At 47.3% G+C, this 14,272-nt stretch overlaps 1 non-coding gene across 1 annotated transcript; it reads right to left on the bottom strand.

The window, feature by feature from the left end:
- Positions 1-3,611: 3,611 nt before the first annotated feature.
- LOC116626271 lies at positions 3,612-3,707 on the bottom strand. Its single transcript, XR_004298258.1, has one exon. It is a non-coding gene; the product is annotated as a small nucleolar RNA SNORD116 (small nucleolar RNA).
- Positions 3,708-14,272: the final 10,565 nt, after the last annotated feature.

The following is a 14,272-nucleotide window of genomic DNA, read 5'->3' as shown; positions in this document are numbered from 1 at the left end:
CCCCTAATTCCCGAGGTGCCAGTGACCAACCCATCTGGCAGGAGGTCTCCTAACACTGGTTCAGGCGGGCTCCAGAGCAGGACCCATGCAGGGGGTGACCTCACACTCTCATGCCACTTGCGTGTCTGCCTGCATCCAAGGGTCACCCACGGAGGCCCGGGTCACCAGAAGCCCGAAGGGCATTATGATGTGGCCTGATCCTGCCCTGGGGGCCATGCCCCAAGGAGCTGAGCCTTGGACCAGGAGCACCACCTGGCCTCACAACACAACCAAGACCTCCGTGAGCCTGGGGTACCCACCTCTGCCCCCAAACAAGCACATGGGAACCATGTGTGGGTCTGGCCACCAGGCAGAAAGACCCATCAGCACATATCCTGATCCCGTAGCCTCGCCAGCCTATAGTCCAAGAGCAATTCTCGCAGCACTGTTCCCCACCACATTCCGCCAGTTGGTGCCCACTGCCCTCCCACTGGAAACCCAAACTTCTGGGGAAACTTGCATGGCCTGGCTACCCAACCTGAGGGAGCCTCTCCAGGTCACCATTCACTGCCACGCCTGCCAAAGTCAGCTCTGGAGGGGAGGGGAGGGCGTTGGAAAGGGCCCTGGACCCCAGATTCGACCTGCCCATCTGAACTCCACTGGCAACCCCAAGATGCCCAGGCGCTGCCACCTCCCCCTAAGAGGAAACACATCAAGCCCACCGCAGACGGGTGCCCTGGCCTCCCAAGGCTCACCGTCACCCGGGCAGGCTTCTCTCCTGCGTTCCTGTGGCCAGTGGTGACCTGTCCCAGCAGGGTATCACGCCACCTCTAACCCCCATGTCGCACTAATGCGTCATTCCGGGACCACAGTTCTAACTGCCTCTATCTCTGCCGAGAGCTTCCCTGGCCCCTGTGGACCACAGCCCTTTGACCTGACCACTGCATCCCCATAAGACACCACGATGGCCCCGGCACACAGGATGGACACTATTGCCCAAGTGATGCGGTCGGCATAGATGACTTCCCCAGTCCTGATGCCCACTGAGCCTACCCTATCAGCAAGGCACGCCACATGCCCTCCTCCAAGGAGTAGCTGAAGAAGAACCCTGACCCAAGCCTGGTTGGAGACCTTCTCCTATCCCGTGTCCAAAACCTCTCTGCCCTGGAGCGGACAAGGCACAACGGCAAGGGAGGAGCAGGGCCCGGGGCCGATTCTGTGGCCGGGGCAGTGGCAGGGTTGGGGGTGAGCGGTGGCAGGGAGGGCATCAGAGACTCACAGCAGCCTGCATCCCCGTGGTGTGGTAGGCTGACCTCTGCCACACACACCCTCCTGGGCCGCTCTAGGAGAGGCCAGACCATTGCCCCAAGATGGCCTGGATTGCACCTCTCTGCCGTGTACAGATCACCTCACTTCTTCAATGCAGAAAACACACCCGAGCTCAAGAGACCCCAATTTCCAGTGCTGCGAACAAAAAACCTATCTGGATGAGACACCTAACACTGATTCGGGCGGGCTCCACAACAGGACCCGAGCAGGGGGTGAGCCCGTGCTGTCATGCAATTGTATGGGACTGCCCTCGAGGAAATGTACAGTCACTTGGCAAGTGGTGCCCTTGCCCACCTTGGGTCATGACTCACGTCCTGCCACAAAATGGCACGAGATCAATGCCACTGAATCTACATTTGCCAATTGAGAACCCAAGGGGCGGCTGAAAATGGCCCGAGACTCCCCGTCTCAAAGTCACTTGGCAAAGCACGGCACGCCGTCTCTACCTACAGCCGCTTCTGACCCAGGACGCAACGTTGACGTGGACTCGGTCAGGCCGCTAGGTGTCCCACCATGACTGCACCTCAGCGCCCGCTGGCAAACCCAAGGGCCCACAGGAATGCTGGCAGCCCTGGGATGCTGGGGGCAAACCCGACGAAGACCAACGCACAACGGAGGGGAGGGGCCCTGGACTCCAGGCCAGGCGCCGCGGCCTGCGCACTCAGCCCAAACGCCCTCGCGAGACAGGCAGCTCAGCCCTTGGCCAGTGGTGCCCTGCCCCGCCGAGGGCCAGCATACCAGCGGACTGAACCCAGGGCCCGTTCCCACTGAGGGCACTGGCGTGTCCACGGCCAGCGGCTTCGTGGGCCCTGCCTCCGAGGAAATGTGCAGTCATCGGCAACCCTGTCCACGGCCGCGTCTTTGTGCCTGCACTGGCTCAGCCCCCCTCCAGAGGTGTCCACCTGGACTTGCACGTCTGGCGCAGGGATCTTCAGCGAGGACACCCACAAGGGCAGTGGACGGTACAGTCCGCCACCCTGTGGGATGCAAGGAAGGGCCCCTCGCTCGACACAGGAAGAGCACCATTGTCTTGGTGGATCTGCACGCCTGCTGCCATGATGGTGACAGACGCGAGGAAAGGAAGACAGCTCCGTTACCCAAGGAGAGCTGCACGTTTCACCAGCTCCCCAAGTGGCCAGGGTGCTGCTCCTGGATGCATTCAGCACACTCGGAGCCTGCCCTGCCCTGCCTGGCATGCAGGGTAGCAAGGAGAGGTCTCGATCCCGCCCCCCAAAGCAGGATTGGGGGTCCCCTGGCTCCCAGTAAAAAGGACCCTCCTGGGAACACACCTTCACCTCAGAAGCTGCGGGCCCAGGGAGACAAGGTCTCCCCGTCCCCGGTGGGCTAAGCAAAGTACCACAGGCACGGCCAGGCTGCTGATCGTCACCTACACATCCCATCGAGACTCCGGGAAGACACCCTAAAGCGCCGCTCCTTGGACCCGGAGACCGCAGGGGCACACTGGTCAGGGACTGCAGCGCTGGACCAAGGCACCTTGAAGCTGGGGCCGGTGGCCAGCAGGTGGCCACCGCGACATGGACAGGGAGGGGGTAGGGTGCCCAGAACCCATGAAACCATGGAAGGATTTCTCGGAACACAACCAATGGATAAGGCCGCGAGCCTTCCCGGAGTAACTGCGCCAGCGGTCCTCCCCAGTCCCCGCCATTCCTGGCCAGGGAAGAGCCAGCACCGAGGAGCCATTTGCACCCTGTGCCGACAGCACAGGCGGCCCCGCGTGGCCTCTGTGGGCGTCCACTGGGAGACACTCAGGCGCTGTCGAGTGCAGCTGCCTCGCCTCGAGCCTCTACCCTCGAGCTCCTACACCGAGGGGCGCTCCATGGACGTCACCAGGCCAAAGGGCACGGGAGGAATTGCCGCTTGCCCGACCCGGGGCTCTTCTCTGCACCCATGGGAGCTGCCACAACCAGGCTCCACTGCACACACCGCCAGGACCTCTGCCTGAAGCGCCACCCTGGTGCACGGTGCACCGGGTCACGCACTCTCACAGCCTGTGCCAACGCCATGCAATGGGACTCCTACGGCTGGCATGCCAGCTACCCGACACGCCACCAAAGTCCGGGCACAGCCCTGAGGACCTCTGCGCTGTGAACACCCAGCTAAGGAGGGGAAACACCTCGTGGACCTGGGGCCCTCCGCTAGGCTCTCTGATGCAGAGGCCCTTGGGAGCTGCTGGTGCTGGTGCTGGTGCCGGGGCTGGTGGTCGGTGCTGGTGGTGCCTGTGACAGTGTGACCGAGGGGAAGCTGTCCCTCACTCCTACCTTCCCTGGGGGAGACAACGTGCTGGACCTCAGTTTCGATGAGAACGACGGTAGGGAGTTCTCACTCATTTTGTTCAGCTTTTCCAAGGAATGCAGAAATGAGGGAGTCATCATCGATCCGAGCACATTCTGGGCCGCCTGGCACATCGAACGAGGCCGGCTGGGCCCGGCTCAGAGGTTTGAGCCGATGGCCTCAGTGCCCGCCAGCAGCCTCGACCATCCAGAGCCAAGCCACTGAGCAACAGGAACACTCCATCCTCTCTTGAAGCCAGACCCCTCACTCCAGCAGGCACACGTGGATTGGCAGGCTCTCAGGCGGGCGAAGGAAATCCTACAGTCAACGTCTCCGCCTGAGACGATGGAAGGCTTACCGTCTTTGCGTTGCATCTGCAGGGTGCCCACCCTGGGCTACACAAGACTTCTTCCGGCCAGCCGCCCAACCTCCGTGCATCCAAGGACAGGAAACCCTTCTTCTCTGGGCCAACAGCGAGCCCGTCATGGACACCGAACCTGAGAAGTGGGGACAAAGTGCACGCACGTGTGACAAAAGGATCCAGGTGCTCAGGTCGCCAGAACGCTCAGAATGCATCCGGGGCGCAGCCTTGCCTCTGCCTGTCCTGTCCCTCTGTCCCACAGGGAGGGCTGGGTGCAGTTGGGCAAGAGGCCCCGTGGGCAAGTCTGCACGGCCAGGGATGTGAGAGTCTGTGTGGCGGTGGAAGTCAGTATGGGAATGTGTGTGTGTGTGTGTGTGTGTGTCTTTGTGTGTGTGTGTGTGTGTGTGGAATGGGCATTTGGGTGGGTGTTGCCGTGGGCTTGTATCTTTGTGTAGTTTGTGTGTGTTTTGTGTGTACATGTGTGTATGTTGTGGGTTGGGTCTGTGCTTATCTGGTGGGCGGTGGGCATGGGGGTCGGTGGTCATGTGTGGAAGCCTCAGATCCTGAAAGGGCCTGCCCGGTACCTTAACCCCCAAACCAGGCAAAGTCTCCATCAAAAAGGAGAGTTTCTGACTCATATCCCTGATGAATACGGATTCCAAAATCCTCAAAAAAATCCTAGCTAATAGTATCCAACAGTACATTAAAAAGATCATCCAGGGGGCGGAGCAAGATAGCAGAGGAGTAGGAGACCTGGATTTCGTCTCCTCTCAGGAATTCAGCTGGATAGGGATCAAACCATTCTGAACACCTACAAACTCAACAGGAGATTGAAGAAAAGAATAGCAACACCTCTCTGAACAGAAAAGCGACCACTTTCTGGAAGGTAGGACGTGCGGAGAAGTGAATCTGAGGCGGTATTCGGGAGGATAGACGGCGGGGGAGGGGCCTCCGTCGGCCGCTTCTGGCAAGTGATAGAGCCACGGAGCACAAAGTTGGAACTTTTAGAAGTCAGCTCCGCTGAGGGACGTCACTCTGGTGGCTAAGTGGGGGGTGGAAACCTCGCAGGACAGTGTGGTCTCAGGACGCTCGGGGTCACAGAAAGACCGGGGGTGCCTGAGTGCGGCAGAGCTCCCAGGTATCGGAGCAGGGAGGCCGGCTGCAGAGTCGGAGCCCAGGCACGGGCTCTCAGCTCGGGGTTGCTATAAACCGTGATCCGCAGCACAGTCGGGCCACTGCTCCTCCAGCAGGGACCCAACAAGCGGCAGGTCCGGGGAGACTCACCTTCTTCCCCTGGGAGGAGAGGTGCGGAAGCGCACCGCGGGGATCTGCTGGGTTTGGGGACTCCACCCGGGGTCGGGTGCCAGATAGAAAGGCGTGGTCACAGGCCGGGTGAGCGCGGAGTGTGGCCGGAGACCGGGGAGACGGGAGTGACTGACTGCTTTTCTCTGGGGGCTCGCTGAGGAGCGGGACCCCGAGTTCTCGGCTCCTCTGGGGCGGAGACTGGGAGGCCGCCATTTTCACTCTCCGCCTCCAAAGCTGTACGGAAAGCTTGCAGGGAACAAAAGCTCCGGAGAGCAAACCCGAGCAGATTACTTAGCCCGGACCGGCAAGGTCGGGGCAATTCTGCCTCCGGCAAAGACATTTGGGAACCACGGCAACAGGCCCTTCCCCAGAAGATCAGAGAGAACAGCCAGCCAAGACCAGGTTTACCGATCGGTGAGAACGGCAGAACTCCAGCGCTAGGGGAATACTGCACATAGAATTCATGGCTTTTTTACCATGATTCTTTAGTCTTTCAAAGAAAATTATTTTTTTTAACTGTCTTTTTTTCTTTTTTTTTGAATTTTTCTTTTTCCCTTTTTCAACCAACATCTTATCAATCCCTTTAAAAAAAAAAAAATTTATTTTTCATTTTTAAAGTCATATTCTATCCCTTCATAGTAGTTACCCGTATTTTTGGCATATATATATAAGTTGTTCTCTCTTTAAAATCTTGAGATAGTTTCTTCTAACAGATCAAAATATACTCTAAATCTCTAGTGTATGGTTTTTTTCTACTCCCCTGCCTGATCACATTCTCTCCCTTTTTTCTTTCTTTCTTTTTTTTTTAATCCTCTTCCTTCTTTTTTCAAACAACTTATCAAATCCGTTTTTAAAATTTTTTATACTTTCCATCTTTACACTCATATTCCATCCCTTCATCATATCAACCCTTATTTTTGTACATATATAAGTTTTTCTTTCTTTAAAATTTTGGGAGGGACTTTCTTTTAACAGACCAAAATACACCCAAAATCTAGTGTGTGGCACTGATCTATAAACCAGCCTGATCATATTTGATCACATTCTGTTTTTGTTTTGTTTTGTTTTGTTCTGCTTTTGTTTGTTTTTATCTTTATCTTTTTCTTTTTCTTTTTTCTTTTTTTCTTTCTTTTTCTTTTTTCTCTCTTTCCCTTTCTTTTCCCACTGCTTCAGGTCTTTTCTGATTTGTTTAGAGTATATTTTCTGGGGATGTTGTTACCCTGCTAGCATTTTGTTCTCTCATTAATCTATTCTCCTCTGCACAAAATGACAAGACGGAAAAAATCACCTCAACAAAAAGAACAAGAGGTAGTACCGACTGCCAGGGACCTACTCAATACGGACATTAGTACGATGTCAGATCTAGAGTTCAGAATCATCACTTTAAAGATACTAGCTGGGCTTGAAAAAAGCATGGAAGTTATTAGAGAAACCCTTTCTGGAGAAGTAAAAGAACTAAAATCTAACCAAGTAGAAATCAAAAAGGCTATTAATGAGGTGCAATCAAATATGGGGGCGCTAACTGCTAGGATAAATGAGGCAGAAGAAAGAATCAGTGAGATAGAAGACCAAATGATGGAAAATACAGAAGCTGAGAAAAAGAGAGATAAACAACTACTGGATGACGAGGGCAGAATTCCAGAGATAAATGACACCATAAGACGAAACAACATTAGAATAATTGGGATCCCAGAAGAAGAAGAAAGAGAGAGAGGGGCAGAAGGTATAATGGAGCAAATTATAGCAGAGAACTTCCCTAATCTGGGGAAGGAAACAGGCATCAAAATCCAGGAAGCACAGAGAACCCCTCTCAAAATCAATAAAAATAGGTCAACACGCCGACATCTAATAGTAAAACTTACGAGTCTCAGAGACAAAGAGAAAATCCTGAAAGCAGCCCGGGAGAAGAGATATGTAACCTACAATGGTAGAAACATTAGATTGGCAACAGACCTATTCACAGAGACCTGGCAGGCCAGAAAGGACTGGCAGGACATATTCAGAGCACTAAATGAGAAAAATATGCAGCCAAGAATACTATATCCAGCTAGGCTGTCATTGAAAATTGAAGGAGAGATAAAAAGCTTCCAGGACAAACAAAAACTAAAGGAATTTGCAAACACGAAACCAGCCCTACAAGAAATCTTGAAAGGGGTCATCTAAGCAAAGAGAGAGCCTAAAAGCAACATAGACCAGAAAGGAACACAAACAATATACAGTAACAGTCACTTTACAGGCAATACAATGGTACTAAATTCCTATCTTTCAATAGTTACCCTGAATGTAAATGGGCTAAATGCCCCAATCAAAAGACACAGGCCCTCAGATTGGATTAAAAAACAAGACCCATCGATATGCTGTCTGCAAGAGACTCATTTTAGACCCAAAGACACCCCCAGATTGAAAGTGAGGGGGTGGAAAACCATTTACCATGCTAATGGACACCAAAAGAAAGCTGGGGTGGCAATCCTTATATCAGACAAATTAGATTTTAAACCAAAGACTGTAATAAGAGATGAGGAAGGACACTATATCATACTTAAAGGGTCTAACCAACAAGAAGATCTAACGATTGTAAATATCTATGCCCCTAACATGGGAGCAGCCAATTATATAAGGCAATTAATAACAAAAGCAAAGAAACACATGGACAACAATACAATAATAGTGGGGGACTTTAACACCCCCCTCACTGAAATGGACAGATCGTCTAAGCAAAAGATCAACAAGGAAATAAAGACTTTAAATGACACACTGGACCAAATGGACTTCACAGACATATTCAGAACATTCCATCCCAAAGCAACGGAATACACATTCTTCTCTAGTGCCCATGGAACATTCTCCAGAATAGATCACATCCTAGGTCATAAATCAGGTCTCAACCAGTACCAGAAGATTGGGATCATCCCCTGCCTATTTTCAGACCACAATACTTTGAAACTAGAACTCAATCACAAGAGGAAAGTTGGAAAGAACTCAAATACATGGAGGCTAAAGAGCATCCTACTAAAGAACGAATGGGTCAACCAGGAAACTAAAGAAGAATTAGAAAAATTCATGGAAACCAATGAAAATGAAAACACAACTATTCAAAATCTTTGGGATGCAGCAAAGGCAGTCCTAAGAGGAAAGTATATAGCAATACAAGCCTTTCTCAAGAAACAAGAAAGGTCTCAAGTACACAACCTAACCCTACACCTAAAGGAGCTGGAGAAAGAACAGCAAATAAAGCCTAAACCCAGCAGGAGACGAGAAATAATAAAGATCAGAGCAGAAATTAATGAAATAGAAACCAAAAGAACAGTAGAACAGATCAACGAAACTAGGAGCTGGTTCTTTGAAAGAATTAACAAGATTGATAAGCCCCTGGCCAGACTTATCAAAAAGAAAAGAGAAATGACCCAAATCAACAAAATCATGAATGAAAGAGGAGAAATCACAACCAACACCAAAGAAATACAAACAATTATAAGAACATATTATGAGCAACTCTATGCCAGCAAATTAGATAACCTGGAAGTAATGGATGCATTCCTAGAGATGTATCAACTACCAAAACCAGGAAGAAATAGAAAACCTGAACACACCTATAACCACTAAGGAAATAGAAGCAGTCATCAAAAATCTCCCCAAACACAAAAGCCCAGGGCCAGATGGCTTCCCAGGGGAATTCTACCAAACATTTCAAGAAGAATTAATACCTATCCTTCTGAAACTGTTCCAAAAAATAGAAATGGAAGGAAAACTTCCAAACTCGTTTTATGAGGCCAGCATTACCTTGATCCCAAAACCAGACAAAGACCCCATCAAAAAGGAGAATTACAGACCAATATCCTTGATGAACATGGATGCAAAAATTCTCACCAAAATACTAGCCAATAGGATCCAACAGTACATTCAAAGGATTATTCACCACAACCAAGTCGGATTTATCCCTGGGCTGCAAGGTTGGTTCAACATCCGCAAATCAATCAGCGTGATACAATACATTAACAAAAGAAAGAACAAGAATCATATGATCCTCTCAATAGATGCAGAAAAAGCATTTGACAAAGTACAGCATCCTTTCTTGATCAAGTCTCTTCAGAGTATAGGGATAGAGGGTACATACCTCAATATCATAAAAGCCATCTATGAAAAACCTACAGCGAATATCATTCTCTATGGGGAAAAACTGAGAGCTTTCCCCCTAAGGTCAGGAACGCGGCAGGGATGTCCACTATCACCACTGCTATTCAACATAGTATTCGAAGTCCTAGCCACAGCAATCAGACAACAAAAAGAAATCAAAGGCATCCAAATTGGCAAAGAAGAAGTCAAACTCTCACTCTTTGCAGATGATATGATACTTTATGTGGAAAATCCCAAAGACTCCACCCCAAAATTGCTAGAACTCATACAGGAATTCAGTCAAGTGGCAGGATATAAAATCAATGCACAGAAGTCAGTGGCATTCCTATACACCAACAACAAGACAGAAGAAAGAGAAATTAAGGAGTCGATCCCATTTACAATTGCACCCAAAACCATAAGATACCTAGGAATAAATCTAACCAAAGAGGCAAAGGATCTGTACTCAGAAAACTATAAAATACTCATGAAAGAAATTGAGGAAGACACAAAGAAATGGAAAAACATTCCATGCTCATGGATTGGAAGAACAAATATTGTGAAGATGTCAATCCTACCTAGAGCAATCTACACATTCAATGCAATCCCCATCAAAATACCATCCACTTTCTTCAAAGAAATGGAACAAATAATCCTAAAATTTGTATGGAACCAGAAAAGACCCCGCATAGCCAGAGGAATGTTGAAAAAGAAAAGCAAAGCTGGTGGCATCACAATTCTGGACTTCCAGCTCTACTACAAAGCTGCCATCATCAAGACAGTATGGTACTGGCACAAAAACAGACACATAGATCAATGGAACAGAATAGAGAGCCCAGAAAAGGACCCTCAACTCTATGGTCAACTAATCTTTGACAAATCAGGAAAGAATGTCCAATGGCAAAAAGACAGTCTCTTCAACAAATGGTGTTGGGAAAATTGGACAGCCACATGCAGAAGAATGAAATTGGACCATTTCCTTATACCACACACAAAAATAGACTCTAAATGGTTGAAAGACCTCAATGTGAGACAGGAGTCCATCCAAATCCTAAAGGAGAACACAGGCAGCAACCTCTTCGACCTCAGCCGCAGCAACTTCTTCCTAGAAACATCACCAAAGGCAAGGGAAGCAAGGGCAAAAATGAACTATTGGGACTTCATCAAGATAAAAAGCTTTTGCAAAGCAAAGGAAACAGTCAACAAAACCAAAAGACAACTGACAGAATGGGAGAAGATATTTGCAAATGACATATTGGATAAACGGCTAGTATCCGAAATCTATAAAGAACTCATCAAACTCAACACCAAAAGAACAAAGAATCCAATCAAGAAATGGGCAGAAGACATGAACAGACATTTTTCCAAAGAAGACATCCAAACGGCCAACAGACACATGAAAAAGTGTTCAATATCGCTCGGCATCAGGGAAATCCAAATCAAAACCTCAATGAGATACCACCTCACACCAGTCAGAATCGCTAAAATTAACAAGTCAGGAAATGACGGATGTTGGCGGGGATGCGGAGAAAGGGGAACCCTCCTACACTGTTGGTGGAAATGCAAGCTGGTGCAGCCACTCTGGAAAACAGTATGGAGGTTCCTCAAAAAGTTGAAAATAGAGCTACCATATGATCCAGCAATTGCACTCCTGGGAATTTACCCCAAAGATACAAAAGTAGGGACCCGAAAGGGTACGTGCACCCCGATGTTTATAGCAGCAATGTCCACAATAGCCAAACTGTGGAAAGAGCCAAGATGTCCATCAACAGATGAATGGATAAAGAAGAAGTGGTATATATATACAATGGAATATTATGCAGCCATCAAAAGGAATGAGATCTTGCCATTTGCAACGACGTGGATGGAACTGGAGGGTATTATGCTGAGTGAAATAAGTCAAACAGAGAAAGACATGTATCATATGACCTCACTGATATGAGGAATTCTTAATCTCAGGAAACAAACTGAGGGTTGCTGGAGTGGGGGGTGGGGTGGGAGGGATGGGGTGATTGGGTGATGGACACTGGGGAGGGTATGTGTTCTGGTAAGCGCTGTGAATTGTGCAAGACTGTTGAATCTCAGATCTGTACCTCTGAAACAAATAATGCAATATATGTTAAGAAAGAAAAAAAGAAGAAGAATGTAGCAGGAGGGGAAGAATGAAGGGGGGGAAATCGGAGGGGGAGAAGAACCATGAGAGACGATGGACTCTGAAAAACAAACTGAGGGTTCTAGAGGGGAGGGGGGTGGGAGGATGGGTTAGCCTGGTGATGGGTATTGAGGAGGGCACGTTCTGCATGGAGCACAGGGTGTTATGCACAAACAATGAATCATGGAACACTATATCTAAAACTAATGATGTAATGTATGGGAATTAACATAACAATAAAAAAATTAAAAAAATAAAGTAAAATAAAAAGATCATCCACCATGACCAAGTGGGATTTACCCCCGGGATGCAAGGTTGGTTCAACATTTGCAAATCCATCAGTGTGATAGAACACATTAATAAGAGAAGAGAGAAGAACCATATGGTCCTCTCAATTGATGCAGAAAAAGCATTTGACAAAATACAGCATCCTTTCCTGATTAAAACTCTTCAGAGTATAGGGATAGAGGGAACGTTCTTCAAGTTCATAAAATCCATCTATGAAAAACCCACAGCGAATATCATCCTCAATGTGGAAAAGCTGAGAGCCTTACCCTTAAGATCAGGAACATGTCGAGGATGCCCACTCTCATCACTATTGTTCAACATAATACTAGAAGTCCTAGCCACAGCAATCAGACAACAAAAAGAAATAAAATGTATTCAAATTGGCAAAGAAGTCAAACTCTCTTTCTTCACAGATGACATGATACTTTATGTGGAAAATCCAAAAGACTCCACCCCCAAATTACTAGAACTCATACAGCAATTCAGTAATGTGGCAAGATACAAAATCAATGCACAGAAATCAGCTGCTTTCTTATACACTAACAACGCAACTGTAGAAAGAGAAATTAGAGAAACGATTCCATTTACAATACCAAAAACCGTAAGAAACCACGGAATAAACCTAACCAAAGAGGTAAAGGATCTATACTCTAAGAACTACAGAACACTCATGAAAGAAGTTGAAGAAGACACAAAAAGATGGAAAAATATTCCATGCTCATGGATCAGAAGAATAAACATTGTTAAAATGTCTGTGCTACCCAGAGCAATCTATACCTTCAATGCCATCCCGATCAAAATTCCAATGACATTTTTCAAAGTGCTGGAACAAACAATCCTAATATTTGTATGGAATCAGAAAAGACCCCAAATCGCCAAGGAAATTTTGAAAAAGAAAAACAAAGCTGGGGGCATCACATTGCCCGGTTTTAGGCTATATTACAAGGCAGTGATCACCAAAACAGCATGGTACTGGCACAAAAACAGACATATAGACCAATGGAACAGAATAGAGAACCCAGATATGGACCCTGAACTCTATGGTCAAATAATCTTCAACAAGGCAGGAAAAAATTGCAATGGAAAAAAGACAGTCTCTTCAATAAATGGTGCTGGGTAAATTGGACAGCCCCATGCAGAAGAATGAAACTCGACCATTCTCTAACACCATACACAAAGATAAACTCAAAATGGATGAAAGACCTCAATGTGAGACAGGAATTCATCAAAATCCTGGAGGAGAACATAGGCAGTAACCTCTTTAACATTGACCACAATAACTTCTTTCAAGACATGTCTCCAAAGCAAGGGAAACAAAAGCAAAAATGAACTTTTGGGACTTCATCAAGATAAAAAGCTTCTGCACAGCAAAGGAAACAGTCAACAAAACAAAGAGGCATCCCATAGAATGGGAGAACATATTTGCAAATGACACTACAGATAAAGGGTTGGTATCCAAGATCTGTAAAGAACTTCTCAAACTCAACACCCAAAAAACAAATAATCAAGTCAAAAAATGGGCAGAAGACATGAACAAACACTTCTCAAAAGAAGACATACAAATGGCTTATAGACACATGAAAAAATGTCCATCATCATTAGCCATCAGAGAAATTCAAATCAAAACCACACTGAGATAGCACCTTACACCAGATAGAATGGCAAATATGGACAGGGAAAGAAACAACAAATGTTGGAGAGTTTGTGGAGAAAGGGGAAACCTCTTACACTATTGGTGGGAATGCAAGTTGGTCCAGCCACTTTGGAAAACAGTGTTGAGTTTCGTCAAAGAATTAAATATAGAGCTACCCTATGACCCAGCAATTGCACTCCTGGGTATTTACCCCAAAGACACGGATGTATTGAAAAGAAGGGCCATATGCACCCCAATGTTCATATCAGCAGTGTCCGCAATAACCAAACTGTGGAAAGTGCCGTGATGCCCTTCAACAGATGAATGGATAAAGAAGATGTGGTCCATATATACAATGGAATATTACTCAGCCATCAGAAAGGAAGAATAGAGAGAGACAATCAGGGGAAGGAACAGAGGGACAAGAAGAGAGACAGAATCTCAATCAGGCTCTGTGCTCAGCACAGCCTGATGTTGGGCTTAATCCCATGACCATGAGATCATGACCTGAGCCGAAACCAAGAGTCACACACTTAACGAACTGAGCCACCCAGGTGACCCTGGGTTGTACATTTTTAATACCTGCCCTTTACAGCATAAATATTATATGTGATATACTTCTATACCTTGAAACAACAACCATGCACTACAAATACACTTATGTATTAAAGTAAGTATTGTATAAATATACAGATGGGAAAATATACAAATGATTATTTGTAGGATATTTATTATACCAAAATATATTCTAGTGTTCCTATCATTTACATTCATTCTCAAATATTTCTCTCTCTCTCTCTCTCTCTCTCTCTCTCTCTCT

This window comes from Phoca vitulina, unplaced genomic scaffold (assembly GCF_004348235.1).
Source record: "Phoca vitulina isolate PV1807 unplaced genomic scaffold, GSC_HSeal_1.0 scaffold84, whole genome shotgun sequence".
Taxonomy (NCBI): Eukaryota; Metazoa; Chordata; class Mammalia; order Carnivora; family Phocidae; genus Phoca; species Phoca vitulina.
The sequence above is the reverse complement of the archived record's forward strand: the minus strand, read 5'-3'. Positions and strand labels throughout refer to the sequence as shown.